The following is a 19,896-nucleotide window of genomic DNA, read 5'->3' on the forward strand; positions in this document are numbered from 1 at the left end:
GAATTCTAGTTACAGATATTCAGGGTGGAAATGAAGGTATCACATTCAGTGAAACTATGCACAGTGCTACAATGCTTAGCTGTGGGGATCTGTAGAGGAAACCTCTTTGCATATGTAGGTTTTTGGTTACTTGGGGAGTCTGTGAGAGTTCCTGAGGAAAGTATTCTTTTGGGACTAGTTGTAAGGACCCAGCTGAGGATTGTAGCTTTGCTGGGTGAATTGCTAAATAATGTAAACGTTTTAATAATTTTGTGAAATTATACTAATTAATTGTGTTTGATGGAGAGTTTGTACCAATAGAAAGTCAATCAATTTTAAGTTTACCTCAGATAATATAATAGTTTTCTGAGTAATGTTTGTAGATGCCAGGACAGAATATCTTGTACAGGTGGTGTTTTATTAGGTTCCCTATTATATGATCGAAGATGCATTCTTTTGAATGCGTCTTGATTGAACTTGAAAGCACGAAACGGCAAAATACCGAAATGGCATATAAGCGAATTCTTTCACTGGGAAAGAAATAACTTGGCTGCCTTCGTTATTTTGCCATTTTCATCACTGTAGTGTGATCTCAGAATTGGTATATTTAAGTAGGGGGCACATTCCCCCACATCAGGGGGTGTGGGGGTGAAGCCCCCCACTTTATGTAATGTTTTAAAGTTTTTATGATTTTTTTTTTTCTTTTTTGGGGCAGCGATTTTTTTTTCCTAGGAAAAAATTGCTGTTCTAAGTGTTCAGGATTCTAAGCTTTCACTTACATGAGGTCGATAAATCAGCGTTTGCTTTTTTAAGCATTTGCTGATTTAATATAGACCCATTTTATTACATGGAAGGATGTTGATAGTAAGACACCAGTGCTTTTATGGTCATTAATCTTTAGTAAGGGTATGATTATTTCAACATTGTTAAAAGGTGGAGGAGGGTAGGGATAAGAAGAACGTGTAATGGAATATGAATATATTACTGCTAAGCCACCTGTTTTTTTTATGGGTTCCATCTGGTCTTAGCATTTTGTATCCAGGAGGTAGGATTTCTTCATTTTTTTATATGATTTTGAATAGATTTCCATAATAACAAAGACATTAGGTGAGTTAGCCCTGCATACATTTCATGGCTATTTTTGCCTATGTCCTGGGGACTAATATGGTGAAGGAATAAACCAGATTAGTGAGCTTCTGTGAAGCACCCCTTGTGTGGGTTACTCTTTTGGGGAAGTCCGTCGTGTTAGGACCTGGATCAATATGAATGTCTCTTACTAATAACACTGAAGTTTGAAGGGAAGTTTGAAATGAACCATTTAGTATTTTTATACCTACTTTTGGAGACAGTGAGAACCTTTTTGGTAGCACCTTTTATGAAGGTGAAACAAAGAGTACAGGAAAAGCTCAGGGGAGTTATCATGGTAAGATTTGATTCGAAAGCGTTGAGATGCTGTAGTGTGAGTGTGTAGGGTGTTTGACATAAAGTGGTGGGCATGATATTCGGTAAGGTGTGAGGCCAAAGCAGGTGCAAGAATGTAGACAGAGTTAAAATTAATTGAAAAAGTGTTCATGACATGGGTTTGGAGGACAGAACTAAGAAGACTACTTATGTAGGCGAGAGTAGAGAGAGCTAAGGGGAGCTGGAGTAGGACTAGTTTGGTTTGTCTGAGTAGTAGATGATGGAGGGGCTGTTAAATATTTATGGGAAATAGTTGTGGAGTGAGGGATATAGTGTTTAAAGAGTACCTAGTAAAGGCAGTGGCTATGAAAGGACTATATGAATAGCTGTAGGAATAGTTTTTAGTAGTTAGGTGATGATGAGGGGAGGTAATTTTTATATTAATGCAGAGAGGAAAGAGAAGGATTATTACAATGAGTTAGTAGAAGCTAGTGGTATGTGTCCTATTAGCATATTGTTGCACCAGCTGATTTCTGTGGTGATGTGCATGTTTGGTGGTTAGCTGTAATGGAATATAACATTAATGGTGTGAATCCTATATGGGCATTTTGATTGTTTGCTAAAGAGGAGATGGAGGTAGTTGAGATGTGTAAATATAGAGGGGGATGACTGGGGTAGGATAGGTGACCGGCATGGGTTACAACCCCCAAACTGAGTGATTTTCTAAAACTATTCAGTTGGGGGTATTATGGATTGGCTATCTATGCTATGGTAATGCTTCAGTCTAAGCCCAATTGAAAATAGGAAGACAAACATGAGTAGTTGGGCACAGTTTTGTTTCGGAGGACATATAGGTTTAAAAGTGGGAAATGTAGTTTTGTAAGGTGAAGACAGACCAGGAAAGTGAGTTAATAAAAGTCAATGCCAGAAAAGAAGGGAAGGAAGGAAGCAAGCAAGCAAAAAGCAACTTGGAGGAAGACTATGGTGGCTGTTTCAGGTAACAAGAGTTGCTGCAGTAGTTCAAAAAGAGAAGAGAGAGAGACCTAGAGCTCATGTAGAAAATAGAGAGAGTAATACTTTGTAGAGGTCAGGTAAGCAAGGTATCAAACTAGATATCTGTAGCTGTGGGTAGTGACATTATACTGGGCCCTTTGATCTAGCATCCATGCAAAGAATAAAAAAGCTGTAAAGAGAGTGCTGCAGCTCCCCTGAAGGACCTCCATCCCTACATTAGCCACTTGTACATCTAGGTTTTACAAGATAATCAGTCATATAGTGCAAGAGAACATCAGCAGCATGGCCAGTTGTGTGCTTTCCCTTTTTGTTAACATGTGGTTGGTAAGAGATGATGACAATCTTAGTGCTGAGTTCCTAAGTGGAGATTCTTGTGCACTTCTTTGGTTTGACAAAAATGGCTTAGGTTCTAGGAGAAAGGTAAAAGAGAAAAATTAGAAACCGGAATGTTCATGGATACTAGTGAGTGCAGGGGAATACATGTCCTTTCCTATTAATGCAACATCAAATCAAATTTTAAAACTAATAAATGTAAATGTTCAGGAGGAAAGGACATAAGAAGATATGTATGACAAATATCCAAAACCAACTGCACTTAACCCACATACAGTTTTTCTAAAGCCTTAGGTAGTGATGCAGCTAACAGCTACTTTCATGTATCACATGCAGCTATTTTCTTGTTTATAGTGCAGACCTTTAACATGCATTATTGCTGCTATTATTCGCTGTCTCAACATCTCAGAAAAGAGCAAGAAAGGCACACGATGAATAATCAGAGGAGGTTAGTCAAAAAGGAGAGAATGCAGTACAGGAGAGAGAGGGGGAATGGTGTTGCTCAGGTTGAAAGAAAAAGTACTCATTTTATAGCTATCAAAATATATCACAATTGTTATCAAAAAAGCAACGGCATGGTCAGTGTCTTGGGTCAACTGGTAAAAGTGACCACTGTGGCAGTATACAGACCATGCTCATGTAGAGGTCTGAGATAGGAATAAGCTTAAATCGTAATACTTTTCACTGTTAATGCTTTATATGTAAACTCTTATGCAGACTTACCTCTTGGATTATACATGCAAATGTAAGCCACTGAATCAATTGGTGGTCGATGTTTGATGCTTAGCAAGCTGTGATGCTTACCAGATGACTCTTGTGATTTACAAGTTCTTGAAAGTTCCTAAAACTGAAAATAAAGAAGCACAGTTATGAGCATGCTTACCAAACCCAGTTCTTTGGCCAATCTGATCATCACAAAGGTTTCTTGGGTTCAGACAGCCTAGTCAGATGCAACACTGGAGACTTACAGCCCCTCCTTTTCCAGCATTCAGACAGTGTCATTTTCCTAGAATTATACACACTTAAATAGGAATGCAGGGCAGTTGAAAAAGCCATTAGGGCCTTATGCTAGCAAAAGAGTAGACTCATTAAGCAGCTTGTTCACACTTATACCACTATGACATAAAGATAAGACGCATACCATTCTGTTAACATCATTAAATCAATTAAAATGTTAGATACGGGTTAGATAACTTACAGCATCACCAGTGTTAATTCAGTCTTAAGACAGTTTTTGTAACTGAGAGACTACAGGACCATTTTAAGTATTAGGAACATATTTTTGATGAAGTTGTTGTGTCTTTCGGCTTTTCCCGGTTAGGGGTCGCCACAGCGGAACTCCGGTGCGCTAATGATTGGCAGTAGATTTTTACATGCCGAGTTGCCAACCCTGATGCACAACCTTCAACGAAGGTACGCCCATTCACGCATGTCTCCACACAGAAGACGCTTTAGCTGAGAATCAAACAGGACAACGTCTTACTGTGAGGTGACAACGCTACCGCAGCACCACCACCGCAGTGATGAAGTGCTTAATGTAAAATATCTCAGGCCACAGTTTAGTTTCTTTCTATTTAGCCTCTATACATACCCAGGACAAGTCTTTCTTCATTTACACTGAAAGAAGACATTTTATGTGCAGCATACTAAAAGTATAAGGGCAGTTAAACTGGAAGGCCAGACCATGATTTCATTTGACAATGACTTTTGGCTAGTGTGACTGCTGCTTGAATGGAGTTTGGCATTTCAAGAGACCACAGAAATAATCAAGTTTTTAACCATCATGTTTATCTAGCACAACTATGTGCACATCTGGCTAATGGTGGTATTTCTAGCTCCACTGATGAACCGTACAGTTGTATAACAAAGTCTGGATTGTCACAGATATATATATGTAGATGCTGTTACTTTGAAGGCAAACTGTATAAGTCAGTGGTTTTGCCACTAGATCACTAGACACAGGAATCCCATGAATCTACAACATCAAATGAAATATGATAGCCTTACATTATCATGTATATGCACACAGGAAGTTAGGCCTTAAATCAGACTGATTGTTTCAGTACATGTATGGTGTGGGCTGCGGTTACTCAGTAGTAGTTATGAGATCCAGTAACTACAAATGTCAGTAATGAATACATTGTTAAATGAGCAATGCCTGTAAATGAGAAGTATTCGGTTTAGTGTGGGTACTCACTGGATATTAGCCATTCTGAATGCCACTGAACATATATGATTCAAATAATTTTCATGTTGCAAACTGTATAAAGGAAAGACAGTATACAGAAAGCAACAGACTCCTGTTAAGCAGGGGTGAAGCCAGAAAATTCTATTTTGTACTTCTGAACTCCTTTTACTGCTACCCCAACCCATCTGGCACTTCAAACAAATGAACACATTTATTTTATTTATTTTATTTTATTTTTATTTTATTTTACATTTGTTTACCGGGCTAGTCTAGCTGGATATATGTCCATTTTCAGTAGAGACCCGTGGAGAAAAGCTCCACATTAAAACAGAATAGACACACAAAGTATTAAGTAATAAGTTACAGAACATTAAACTTCATATGCAGATAGATTGCTAGACAAAAACAGGTGATTAAGGTAATTTAGCAAACATTGATGGAACAGAAGAATAGCACAAAAATAAGATAAGGTAATAGTGTTCTTTTTTTTTTTTTGTGTGTGTGTGAATGCTGTGGGAAGAAAGTCTTCTGCAGTATATGGGAGATCAGGTAGTTGAAAACAGGATTGGGAGAGTAAGTGGAGGGGGAGAACACAGGAGACAGAAAAGAGGTAAATTACATCTTAGGTGAATATGAGCAACTAGATGGTAGAGGCCTTAAAGTGGCAATAAAGTGAGTAAGAAACTTGGGAAGACTGATTGTGATGTAAATAGACAGAGATAGTCTTAGTCAGGGTTTGAACAGGGACATAGCCAATGTTTTTTAAGATGTTGGTTTAGTTTCTTTTTGAAGAGTGTAGTTGAAGATAGTGATGTAAGTTCACTGGGAAGTAGGTTCCAACTTTTCCCCACAGTATTAGAGAAAAGGGAATCTCTTGCTTTGTTGTTGGGTTTATGTATGGATACCAGAAGTTTATTGGCTGAGTTTAGGTTTGTAAGATTTTTATATGGGCAGATTAGACTAGTGAGAATTGGTATGTTTTCTGGGTGGTAATGGGTTGGGCAATATTCAATGATGATATAAAATTTGATTGTGGAATTCAAGCCAACCAAGCTGCCTCAGATTTAGGCAGTGGTGTGTTCTAAAAGGGGAGCTGGTAGCAAATCTGGCAATATTATTGTAAGAGACTGCCAGCTTGCGGAGGTTGCATTTGGATAGATTTGTATATATAGGAGAGGCATAAAAGAGAGTAGAGATAAGGTGGGTTTGGGCAATAGTAGTTCTAGCTATGGGAGTAAGGAAGGGCTTTATTTTGTAGAGGGAGCCAAGTTTTCGGTTTACTGATTTGATTGTGATGTTGATGTGAGTGTCATAGTTAAGGCTGTGGTCAATAGTTACTCCTAAGAGTTTTGTAGTAGTGTCAGGAGATATGACTACCAGTTTTAGATTTGATAGTGAAGTTAAGTGGGGTGGACTTTTGTGTAGGAGTAAACAGCAAGAGTTTAGTCGTTTTGGGGTTAAGGAAGAGACACTGCTGTAGAAACCATTCTTCTACAAGCTCAAAGGTATTCTGGGTGAGGGACTGCAGTTCAGACGGCCCTGTGCCTGAGGATATTAATGTGGAGTCATCTGCATATTGTATAGTTACAGCTTGGGGGATACTAATAGATAGATCATTTATGAATATAGAGAACAGAAGAGGGCCTAATATGGATCCTTTGTGTACACCAAGGGTGACAGGTAGGTGGGAGGATAGAGTGTTTTCCCATAGCACTGTCTGTTGCCTATTGTCTAGATAGGACTTGAACCACTGTAATGCCTGAGTATCAAATGAGAGGGACCTGAGAAGATTCAGCAGTAGCTGATGGTTGACCATGTGAAATGCTTTTGAAAGACCAATAAAGATAGCAGAGGACAGGGTATTATTGTTGCAATTTTTGTTGATGTGGTCAGAGAAGGAAAGGAGGGCAGTAGTGTTGCTATGGAAAGGTCAAAAGCCATGCTGGGAGCTGGCTAATAGGTTATTTTGAAGAAGATGGTCTAATAGTTGACGGTGGATGCATTTTTCCATGATTTTTGCTATTGGAGAGAGGAGGGCAATTGGACGGACGTTTGAAAGTTCTGATGAGTTGTCACCTTTATGTAGTGGGATGATATGTGAAACTTTCCAGATGGCTGGGATAGTACCTTCAATAATGGTTCTATTTATAAGGATAGAGATTGGGTAGGCAATAACTTTGGCTGCAATTTGAAGGTATTTAGAAGGCAAATGGTCTGTTTAAGGGGTAGAGGGTTTGAGTTTTTGAAGGAGGGTACAGATGAGGGATGTGGGGACAGGGCAGAACTGGAAAATGGGCGATGAGGTATGTGAAGAGGAGGGCAGATTAGAAGATACATGAGGTAGAGAGTTAGCAAGTGACTGGATGGCTTCAGTAAAGAAGTTATTGAAGGAGTCAGCAATTTGTTTGGGAGTGTCAAGGGTAATTCCAGATGGGGTTAGAGTTTTAGAATTGCCTGGGTGAATCAGTCTAGTGATACCTGACCAGAATTTCTGTGGACTTTGCTGGTTGGTATTTTGAAGTTGGAAGAAGAAGTTTTTTTGTCTGATATTATAAATGTTTTTGTAGAGTTTCTGAGTTGTTTAAATTTTAAGTGATCAGATGGGTATTTAGAGGTATGCCATTTGGCCCAGAATTTGTTTCTTAGCAAAATTTTTTCTTAGTTTCCTTAGTAAGCCATGGAGCTGTTTTGGAGGTGTTCCTAAGGCTACAGGAAGGGGCATGGTAGTCAAGGATTTCAAGGACCTTGGAATTAAAGTATGCCACAGCTTCCTCAAGTTGGAGGTATTTTAATGGTGTCCAGTTACATACACTCAGTTAATTTTGGAAGTGTTCTGGGTTGAAATGTTTATTTGAGCGAGTAGTTCTAAAAGTTGTAGGGCAGGGTATATTAAGCTTTTTCCTAACAATATAGGTTAGGGAGTGATCACTAAGGTCATCTGGCAGTATACCTACCTACATTATAGGTTATGGACTGGGTATTTATTAGGATCTAATCTAGGGTAGTTTCTTTGTTGGTGGGTTTATGGGTGCGAGTAGGTGAGGTGATAATTTGGAAGAAGCCATGTAGATTCATGTGATTAGTTGGGTTATCAGTATTACAGGTATTCCAGTCTATATTAAAGTCTCCTAGCACAATGGCTTCCTGTGGATAGTTAATGGACAGCCAGCAAAGGATATTTTCTAGGGATTTGATGTTATTACCTGGAGGAAGATATGAGCATAAAATGTAGATGGATTTACAAGTATTTAGCTGTAGCTTAGTGATAATAATTTCAGAGTTGGTATTGGATGGTGGGTGAGCATCTACTAGTGAAAGTTGGAGCCCTGCTTTGTATATTAAGGCCACACCCCCACCATTCTTGTTAAGGCGATCCACTCTTAAAATGTTATATCCAGGAGGGTGATTTCATAGTCTTGGGTTGCTGGTTTTAACCATGTTTCGGTTAAGCAAAGGATGTCAAAGTCATATACATCCAGTAGGGCATGAAGGTGAGTAACTTTATTGTTTACACTTCGTATATTTAAGTGAGCTAAGAAGAGGGAGTTATGAGGCCTTGTAGAGGTTTGAGGGGGAGAGGTAGAAGGTCTACAAGGTGAAGCAGGGCTAATGTTGGGAGGGCCTGGATTGGGATGTATATCACCATCTTGTAGGAGGTGTAGGTGTAGTCTATATGTGTGGATTAGAGAAGGGTTCAGTATATTATGCCCTCTCTTGATAAGGTGGTGTTTGTAGTTAATATGGGTGACTCTATGATATTTTGGGAGGAAATAGTTGGTAATGGATGTTATGTTTATGTGTTTAAGGCTAGTTGGTAAAGCAGGAGAGGATGTTTGTTTTTTGGGCTGGTGGAAGCTAGAGTAACTGAAATGTTCATAGGCAGTTAGGGTGTAAGGAATGCAAAGAAAAGGAAGAATTGAAAATAGAAGTAGTGTGTTGAGGTAAGGTGATAAGGATGGAATAAGCATAGTGCTTCTAAAGTAGAGGGTGGAGAGTGGAAGGGTGAAGTGTATGTTAAAATAGGAGGAGTGTCTTAGAAGATGGAAAGCTATAATGAGATTGTGGGATGGGATTGGTTAATGGTGTAAGTGGGTGTGGTTAGAGAGGTATAAGGTCAGATGCAGTGAGGGTGGGTGGGAATTGGGGGTAGGGTAGGGGAGCGGAGTGAGCCCGCAGAACGAACGGAGTGGGTAGAGCTAAGTAAAGGAAGAAGACTTCTTTCAAAATGTTGCCCCCTTGCAGTTAAAAAATGTACTCATCATTTTCAGTGGTTCCTTCTAAAACTATTAAATATATTGTTTTTAGATTTGCAATCCTCTTTGTAAGCAAGTTATGTACTTGTTTTCTGAGGCATTAATTTAGATACAAGATAATAAATCATAATAAATAATCTGGCCTGTAAAAAGTTACAATGTTTCACAGTGATGCATATAAAAATGTACACTGTAGAGTACAGAGTGTATGCTTGGCTACACCTTTGCTGCTAACCATCAGCCCTCATTTATCAATTATCCCATTCATTCTCCATAGAGTGAAAGCTGATAATGAAAGCTGTCATTCATACAGCTGTCAGTTCTTTTTTTTCTATTATTCTCCAGCCCCACCCCCACTTGGTAGCTGATGTGGATGTTACATGATTGAGAGGGCCTACTATGCTGTTAGACTGTTTGTGAGTGCTATAACTCACATGCTAATGATTACTGTCAACACCAGCTTGGTATGCCAAGACCCCAGCCTCAATTACATCTGTTCTGTCATATGCTTTGCCTGTTTTGCATGCAAGCCTTCACTTTAATGCATCAGAAACAGCCACCAGACCTCAAATCTCCATCTCCCCAGAGCAGAAACCTGGAATTTTTTGCTCTCTGTCTTAGATTCACATACCCCTAATCGGGCTTAGATTATCAAGGGCATAGTTAGGGCGTTAGCCTTCTGTACCACAGAGATAGGATAATGAGGTCTTTAACTGTTAAAAAGACACTGTTCAAACAACACTTTCTGTGCTATGGCATTACCAATGCAAATTATAGAGATTAGACCGAACTTTTTAATTCAGTAAAGTCACAATACAGCTTTTAAGAATATGTAATTAGTGACACTTTTAAATATAGATGAAAAAAGCTCCATTCCTAGTAAAGAACTCACAACTTGAAACATAAATGGCCAAGGAAAGCCAGGCAAGACAGTATCAGTCTTGTTAGACTTTGGTCCAGCCAACAAACAGTAAGATGCATACCTAAAATCTACCTCATGACCATGAAATATTAACACTTACAAAAATTAGAGACCAGCTGCTGTCACTGAGAGTCATTGTTCACCCCAAAGGAGGCACTGTGAACAACCTCTCATCAGATTGTTTCAGCATTATCCATAAAAAGTCTGGTTAAAGCAAGCAGAAACTAGTTACACACAGACATAAAAAAGTTTGCATGTTGGTAGGACAGGCTGAAATGCATATTATGTCAAGTACCTGATACAGTATAACTTGTCAATAAAATGTGGCAGAAGTCTACATAGATCAAATAATTATCTTCTTATGGGAAATGTCTGCCTGTCAACATGCATAATGTTCATTCAGTATGTCTGTAGTGGTGTTCCATCCTGTATACTACCTTCCTTATACTGCTGAACCTATAATCAAACCATGGCTCACATGAAGCAGTGGATGTTAGCTGCACATGAAGCTAAGCAATTTGATCAAAAGTGCTGGCGACTGCACTATTATGAGCCCCCTTCAATTTTTTAGGGGTAATCTGCACTGGACCCAAGAGGGAGCAGGTCAAGTACAAGAGTAAATTAAGAGAGAGTATGTAAATTCCAGTATTTGACCAGATGAATATTTATTGACCTACTTACAGAGAGACCAAGTTGAAATAAGCCAAATGGTAATGATATGAGAATGATTTCATCACCAAATACAAAGTAATATCTTTCAGCTGGAGCAACAGGTTTATTGAATACATTTTATTATGGCAAGCAGAGGTAATGCTTAATATAACACAGTTTTCTAGTTAAGGCAACTGACAGTTCAAATATTAAAGTCTCCAAAAATTATCCAGTCTGAGTGACTCAAGAGTAAGTCCATGAGGAAGTTGTTTGCTCTTCTAGGAAATCCTGGGTATTACTATGATGACATTTATTTCTGCTTTTAGATCATAATCACTTGTACTCAAGGAAACAAAACTATTTCAAGAATGTCAACTCAAAACTACTGACTAATGGTGGAAACCTACAAGAGACTCCATAGCTAAGTGAGGGCAAAGTCTAGAATCAAACTAAGTGTACACTGTAAAGATGGCTGAATATAGGGTAGAAATGTGTTATGCCAGAGATTTGCATAATTGTATGACTCTGCTGTTATAAACTTGTTTTTGCTTGTTTACTGAACAAGTGACACATAGGTTAAGAAACTGATTAGTACCATGCTAACAGTTCAGCACTTGGAAGTCTTACAGTTGCAACTATGAATTTATATCATAATAAAACTTTAAAATGCACATGAAAAGTGGAGGGAAATATCTCAAAATATGAAATATTCAACTAAACAGAGAAAATTTAGAACTCTTGCATGGAAATGTTCACTCAAATATTTTTATTCCCCTACAAGACTTGATAAAATGTTCCTACAAACAACAATCATATGTTGGAGATGTAATGGTTCAAACAAAGATTCTTAGGATCCTATATTTTAAGAATAAACAAGATCACCTCAGTACAAAAATTACTTCAATATTATGCTAAGTCTTATACTGGGAAAATAAATTATCCTCAATACAGAGATATTTTAATGAACATATATAAAATAACATAATAAAGAACTAAAAGTGTTGTTAGTGATTAAAAAAGCTATAAACAGAAAATTGAAAACCAAAGACAAGTCATCAATAAGAGAAATTAAAAAGATAATTACAGAGTGAAAAATTAATTATCAAGGTGCTACTTATTGTGATAGATCTGAAGTCTTCTTAAGACACTAAGGTCTTGGCTGAATTCTGCTGAAATCAAAGTCTAGTTATAATTGCATTCACAGTCTGTTGCCCACAGAAACTTGTAGAATATACACTGATACAGCACCAAACTCCGTCACTTATACACTGATGCAGTAATTAATAAATAGCTTTTTATAACAAACCACATGTACTACTGTTGCAGCTTTAGTTACACTATACCACTTTTTACTTCTCGTTCAGCATAAATGATAACTTTCCTGTATAAAATACTTCTCCCAACAATTTCATTTGCTATAGTCTCTTTATAGTGGTTTTACATTATGTTTTTCTCCTTAGTATTATATTTTGGTCTTTGTATGAAAACATCTGTTTGATGGTGTTTGTAGAAAAAAATATGTTTTCATCCTGTAGAGAAATAATGCTGGTATTGTCTTTATCCATTCAAATTCCCTTGCTTAACAATGTCATATGATAGAAACATGCACAGATTGTTTTCCTGTTGTCCATTTTTTACATCCTGTTTTTTTTACATTTTTGCTAAGTCTGTAAGAGGCCAATTTTCTTGCTGACAGTGTGAAATGCATACATTCTTGCTAATTTTGTAGGAAAACATGTCCATTAAGCAAATTCCTTATTTTCCAAGCCACAGTAATTTTAGTATGGATGCTAATCACATATTGCTAAACTCTATTTCTACATTTAAGCAAGCTTTATTTTATTCCTTATTTATTTTGCATATTTGTAACAGAATTACTGTCAACCTTTTATTCACTGTTAAATGCACTCTAACAATTCCCTCCTTTTATTTTTTACAGAAAACACATTAAGAAACAAAACCTTTAGTCTATTTTTGATACAAGCCAAAATGCAATTTTACATAGTTAATACAATTATAACTACCAAAACGGAATGTATTTAACCTTTTCTTTTGCAGACCATTCCATGAAAATATTCCATCAGTTATGAGCTGTCTTTAGTTTTATTTTTTTAATTGATTAATTTATTATTTTGCAATCACATAATTTCATTTTTGACTTAGAACTTTTTTATTAACTCTTTGCAACTGTTGAATTAACTATTTACTTTTATTAATCATTATATACCAAAAGATTAGAAATAGACTGATATCTATAAGAGACAAAAACTATGTGCTACTGAAAGCATTTGTACACTGGTGAAAGTATACAGTTTCAATGCATTTAACCATAACATTGTGGTCATATTTCTGAACTGCCCATTAACACCTTGGTTGACAGTAAACTGAACATATTAAACACCTTGGTAAAGTACTGAACTGGGCTTAGATAATAAAGATTTGAATGTAATTATTTCAGTATATTTAATACTTCAGGATTAAAAAAAACATGATTTATACACTAAAGAATGCTATGTACATATTAGTCCATTGGCTGTATGATTACAATATTTTAATATAGTTTTCCTCTAACTGGGGTAACCAATACTAGTACGGATAAAATGATGGTCCAAAAAACAGTGATAAAACTACAGCTTGAAACCAGTAATAAAATTACAACTTGACAAATTACTTTTGAACTTGTTACTTTACAATGTGTCTTCTACAGCATATATCTACACAGACTGTTTGCTACTCATGCATTTCAATGTACTAGGTACACTGGACCCATTTTTTAAACATGTTTTTTCACACATATTCATTGCTAGACATTAATTTCATTTGTACTGAATTCTTTTGTATTTGTACATACAAAGACTGCAAAGTACATTTAGTCTAATCTTATAAATTTAGTAACATTAACATCAAGCAAAATCTTGGACTAGTAGAAATGCCACCAAAGGCATGGTATTAAACTACATACCCAGCAATTAGACACATTCATGCTTTTGCATACCAACATTGTCTTGCCAAAAACATATTAAAAATAGTGACCGGTCTTGCTCAATTTTTTCATATCTTTACTCTCTCTTGTATAGCTTTACAGTTTAACAGGTTGTATATACAATTTAATACTAAACAATACAATAATAACTAGCATAATAGCTATTAGCAACTTGTAAAATATCTTATCCTGTCAGGTTTAATATGTTTGCCAGTATTTCTAATGCACTAATACCTGTTTTCCCCTCCCTCCTAAAAGAGCACTGTCAAGAAGGAACAAGGTATTATTTCTTCCTGTAGCTTTATGTTAGACCCTTTTGTAATACTTCTCACACAGTCAGTGTAAAACTGAGAAGGTACCCCTCTCCCTGTAGTACTACAGTATTGTTTATTTGGTTTATGCTGTGAGAATAAAATGTATACCAGCCAACACTTTGGTTATACATTTGCTTTATTAGGTTACTAACAAACTATGGCCCTTTGTCTGATTTGATCATTTTTGGCTGTTTTCAATGACAGAAGATTTTTTTCTGTTGCCTTTGCTGTCTACTACTACTAGCAGTTATTGTACCCTCCTGTATATTTTATTTGATCTGCGTGTATACTATAACCCATCTGCTGGCTGTACTTGATGCAAATGAGTTTTTTACTTTTAACATTTACCTGCAAACAGATTATCAGTAACATGCATGCACAATTGTGACATTTTATTACAATTACAAATAGTGTTGCATGTGAACATTTAACAATTATGTTTTAATAACAATAATGTTTTAGAAAAACTCAAGCCACTTGTCTGGCAATCAGTCTTGTTTTTTACCTAATCTGCTCAATATTAACTGTAACTATTCATCCAGTCTAGGAAGGTCTGAGCTCACATTTTAGACTCTATAGACCATAGTTAACCCTTTTAGCATTTTTCCTTTAATCATCTGTTAATACATTTGCAATTTGATAGTAAAATGCAGGTATAAAACAGAATTATAATAAGTATTTGTGATTTGCATAACTATGCATTTATACTAGTAAAATGCAGTTATAAAACACTTAGAATTATAAGTATTTGTGATTTGCATAACTATGCATTTATACTATATAAATAGACATTATTTTACAATTAGCTTACATATTTTAACTTGGATTTCAGTATTCTTTTATTTTATTTAACTGCTCTGCCATTCATTTTACAAAGACTGCTTGACTAATACCATTAATGATTTGTATTTTATTTTAAAATTCAGAACTTTAACTGTTTGATGTGGTGTTACTATACAATTATAAAAAAATTGTAAAAAACAAAATAGATATTAGCGTAACTAACACATGTTTATATTTACATTTACATTTGCTGTTGTCTGTCTTTTCTCTTGTGCATTTTAACAGATGTACTTTATATGGAAAGAAAATATGTGTGTCAGTCTTGTGACTTCAGATCTTTACTGTTATTAATTATTTTCATTTGATTTGTATGCACTAGAACTGTTTTGTTTACCTTTTGACTATGCAACAAGAATGGCAGTCATACGCTCTACTTTACTGTTGTATTGATAAATGTCTTGCTTTAACTGGATGAAAGTCATACATCAGATCCTACCATGTATGCTTAACCATTTTCAAAACACAAACATATTATAAAATATATCTCTTGTGTACAGATCAGCTGTAGTTTCCTGCTCTTTTGCAATTTTTTCTTAAGCTCAGCTGTTGTATGCAGGAAGTCAGCCTCTGTCAGATCAGCTAATTTATTTTCTTTATCCTGTAACTGCTTGTGATGCCCGCACCCTGGCCCAGTAATCAAGGAGCCTCAATCCTTACCACTAACACAAGAGATAGCATCTCATGTGAGAGGAAAGGATAACAAATATACACAGTAAAGTACAATTTCCCTTAAGTGCACACAGAGATTAAAGTCAGTCTGGGGCTGGTTGCACCCTTGCTCTCCAGGTCCCCAATAAGTCTCCCCACTGGCACAGCTATAGGGTCTAGATCTCAGCCTAGCTGGCAAGCTAACCTACAGTACTCTCTCTGTCCAACCAGTGCTTCGTGTCCCTGCCCAAGTAGCTGACACACACACACACACTTTGAGATAAGTATTTATACAACTTCACAGACACTCCTGGGAAAGGCTGACACAGATTCTCCAGCTGTGCCCCTTTACTCAGACTATACAGTAGTAATTACTGCCACCACCAACTAATAATTATCAGCTATGCAAAAGCCCTTAAAAGGGTGTCCAGTTATTACTGTGCAATATTATTATCCAATGGTAAGTGTGACTAATCAGTCAAGGCTTATTAGAGTGGCCTTGCACAATAAACTCTATACATATGCAATGTACTCTAGAGCTTAACTTATCTCTACACAAACCAGCCACAGTTAAAAGGTTCTAAAATATTTAATAATAAATAATTAAAACCACAAGGCAATACTACTACACCACAGTGCTATTCAAGAGTTCAGAGATCACACAGAAACTTAAAATAAATCAGCAGTACAGTTCTGTCATAACAGAAAAACACTTAGTCTAATCGATATAGTCCTAGCTATTTCTACAAGAAAACATTCTTCTAAAATAACTTACTTACATAGAGCAAGGCCATGCTGAGTTAGATATCCAAGATCAAAATGCTTAATAATCTCTGGTTCTCACTGTTTAAATTGAAACTGCAGTTCTGATAAAACATTACATCATTTGTTTACACTTTCCTGGTTCTCAGGCTGACAGAAACTGCCTTTACATTCTTTTACACTTAGAGCAATAAAGGACATTCCACATGTAAATTCTGGCCATTAACTTTAACCTTAAAACAATAGGCAGGATTCTTACTCCAAACCCATCGACTCCAAATTCTAATTTCAAAGAAATAAACATAAAGTAATTTTAATTTCAAAGGACCAATAAGAAATGTTTGACTTAGTTTTCCTTACAGCAGATGGCAATGTTGCCACATTTTTGTAACAACATTTTTTTACATTTAAAACAACAAGCCTGTAGTTTACATTTATATTTACAAATGATAGAATTATCTGCAAAATTCTATCTGGCTAGACTGGCAGCCTTCACCCATCTTCCCCAATCTTCGCATCTCTCCCCCTCTGGAGAACTTGAGCTAGTTTTTCAAGTGACCCTTGATAAATGCCGCTTGAGAGAGCTAGGTCTATCTGAGTGTACCTCATCCATTCCCCGTCTTAACAGCCCATCTGCATTGGCATTGCTAAGCCCACTGCGGTGCTGCACTGACATATCATATGCTTGCAACCCCAGGCTTCATCTTAGCAACTTGGCATTTTGTCGGCTGGCTCTGTTTAACCATGTTAGAGGGTTATGATCTGACATAACAGTGAATTTCCTTCCATACAGATAAGGCTGAAGTTTCTGCAGTGCCCACACTATGGCTATACATTCCTTTTCTACAGCTGCATAGCATTCTTCCCTGGGTTGGCGCCTACGACTGAGATAAACCACTGGGTGCTCTTCCCCATCTGAAGAAATCTGGCTAAGTACAGCCCCCACTCCATGGTTCAAAACATCTACTTGTACAACAAATTATTTGATGTAATCTGGAATGGCTAACACAGGGGGTCCTCCCAAAGCTTTTTAAGCTTCTGAAATGCCTGCTCACATGCTGGGGTCCAGTCTACCTTATCTGGCTTGTTCTTTCTTGTCAGGTCTGTGAAGGGAGCAGCTATGGTACTATAACTGGGGAAAAACTTTCTGTATTACCCTGCTGTCACTAAAAATGCCCTCACCTGCTTTTTAGTAACAGGTGCAGGCCATGCCTGAATGGCTTCCATTTTGTCAGGTTCTGGCCTTATCTTACCACTCCCCACTCTATGTCCTGGGTAGGAGACCTCTGCCACACCCACCTGACATTTGCTCAGCTTAATGGTCAATCCTCCCCTCTGTAGTCTGCCCAGCACCTCCCTGATATGCTGAAGGTGATCTGGCCAGGAATGGTTGTAGATGCCAATATCATCTAGGTAAGCAAGGGCAAACACTCCTGCTCCTGCTAGGATATTATCTACCAGCCTCTGGAAAGTCACTGGGGCATTATTCATCTCAAAGGGCATCTTTGTGAACTCATACAAGCCAAAAGGAGTCACAAAGGCTGACTTCTCTCTAGCACTGGGAATCAAGGGCACCTGCCAGTAACCCTTGGTGAGATCAATGGTTGTAAGATACTTAGCCTCACCCAGCTGCTCTAGGGCCTCATCTGTCCTAGGCATGAGGTAAGCATCTGACTCTGTGTGACTATTTAATTTCCTGTAGTCGACACAGAACCTGGTGCTGCCATCCTTCTTTCACACCAGCACCACTGTGGAGGCCCGGGGACTGGTGGACTCTTGAATCACCCCTAGTTCCAACATCTCCTGTACCTCCTCCCTCAGAGTCTGTTTGACTCTCTCAGGCACCCTATAAGGGGCATGCCTAATAGGCATTTGGGGTCCTGTATCCACCTGGTGCTGCACCAGGTGGGTGCACCCTGGTTTCCCAGTGAACATGTCCCCAAATTCCTGCAACACTGCTCAGATTTCTCAAACCTGAGTAGGAGATAGCTGCTGGGACATTGCTACTCCTTTCACAGAGGTCAGCTCGTGTCTCACTGAAGAGATCAGTCCCCAGATCTCCCTCAGACTTCTCCTGCAATCCACTGCAAATGCTCAGCACAAGGGCCTCCATATCATGGTAAGGTTTCATCATGTTAACATGGTACAATTTGTGCCCCTGCCATCTGCCTAGCAGTTCCACCACGAAGTTAACATCCTTTCTTACCACCTTGCGGGGTCCCTCCCAAGCTGCTTGCAGTTTGTTGCATCTGACAGGAATGAAAACCATTACCTGCTGCCCCACAGAATACTCTCTAGCTCGAGCATTCCTGTCATACCACATCTTTTTCTGTTGTTGGGCTTCTGCCAGGTTCTCCTGGGTCAAGCCCATGAGTTTCCTGAGCCTTGTCCTGAGGTTTAGGACATATGCCACAACAGACTCCTTGTGAGGTTCGCACTCACCTTCCCACTCATCTTGAATTAAACCTAGAGGTCCCCTCACCCTATGCCCATACAGCAACTCAAAGGGTGAAAAACCTGTGGATTCCTGGAGAACCTCTCTGTAAGCAAACAACAGATGGGGCAAATATTTGTCCCACTCCCTCTTAAACTGATCTGCAAATGCCCATAGCATGGACTTGATTGTAGAGTTTAACCTCTCAACAAGACCATTAGTCTGGGGATGGTAGAGGGTGGTCTTCATGTGCTTCACCCCACAGGACTACCAGAGACAAGCCATCAGGTCTGACAGGAAATTGGCACATCTGTCAGACAGTATTTCTTTTGAGAAACCCACCCTGCTGAAAATCTCTAACAAAGCATTTGCCACCTTCTCTGTCTCAATGGAGGACAAAGCCACTGCCTCAAGGTATCATGTAGCATAATCCACTACCACTAGGATATACTTTTTCCTTGTGGAACTTGGGGTACTCAGAGGACCCACAATATCCATAGCGACCCTCTGAAATGGCTCCTCAATCACAGGCAAAGGCATCAAAGGAACTCTCACATTGTCTCCTGCCTTGCCTACCGTTTCGCACTGCTCACATTCCAGGCCAATAGAAGTTTTGCATAATACGCCACTTTGTACGTTTTATGCCCATATGACCTGCAAAGGGAATATCATGGGCTATGGCTAGAAGTGCCCTATGGAAGGCTCTAGGCACTACCAACTGCTGTACTCTCTCACCTTCTAGCCTTCCATCAGGAGTCCACTCCCTGTATAGTACCCCTTTGTCCCAGTATACAGATCCCCCCCTTTCCTTGAGAATCAGGTGCCTCCCTAGCTACCTGCCTCAGGCCTTGCAATGTAGAGTCTTAGAGCTGAGCCTGTCTCAACTCTCTCCTTGTAACTCTTCCCAGCTCCCCTTCCACAGGAAGTCTGGCATCCCCTGACAGTGGTGCCTCACTGTCAGCTTGGATACTACTACTCACCTCTACCTTTGCAGTCACTCTCTCAAAGGGAACATCAGTACCCACAAGCAGCTGTGCCTCACCTTCAGTCTCACTGCTACAGCATAGCTCCCTCCCTGACATAACCACCTTACCAGTCCTAGCTACAGGTATGCAGTCTGTCTGGGTCTCCCCTAGGCTACCAGACCCACATGCTTGTCTCCTAGCCTCAC

The sequence above is a fragment of the Protopterus annectens genome, chromosome 1.part0 (assembly GCF_019279795.1).
Source record: "Protopterus annectens isolate FY-2018-M chromosome 1.part0, PAN1.0, whole genome shotgun sequence".
Lineage (NCBI taxonomy): Eukaryota > Metazoa > Chordata > Ceratodontiformes > Protopteridae > Protopterus > Protopterus annectens.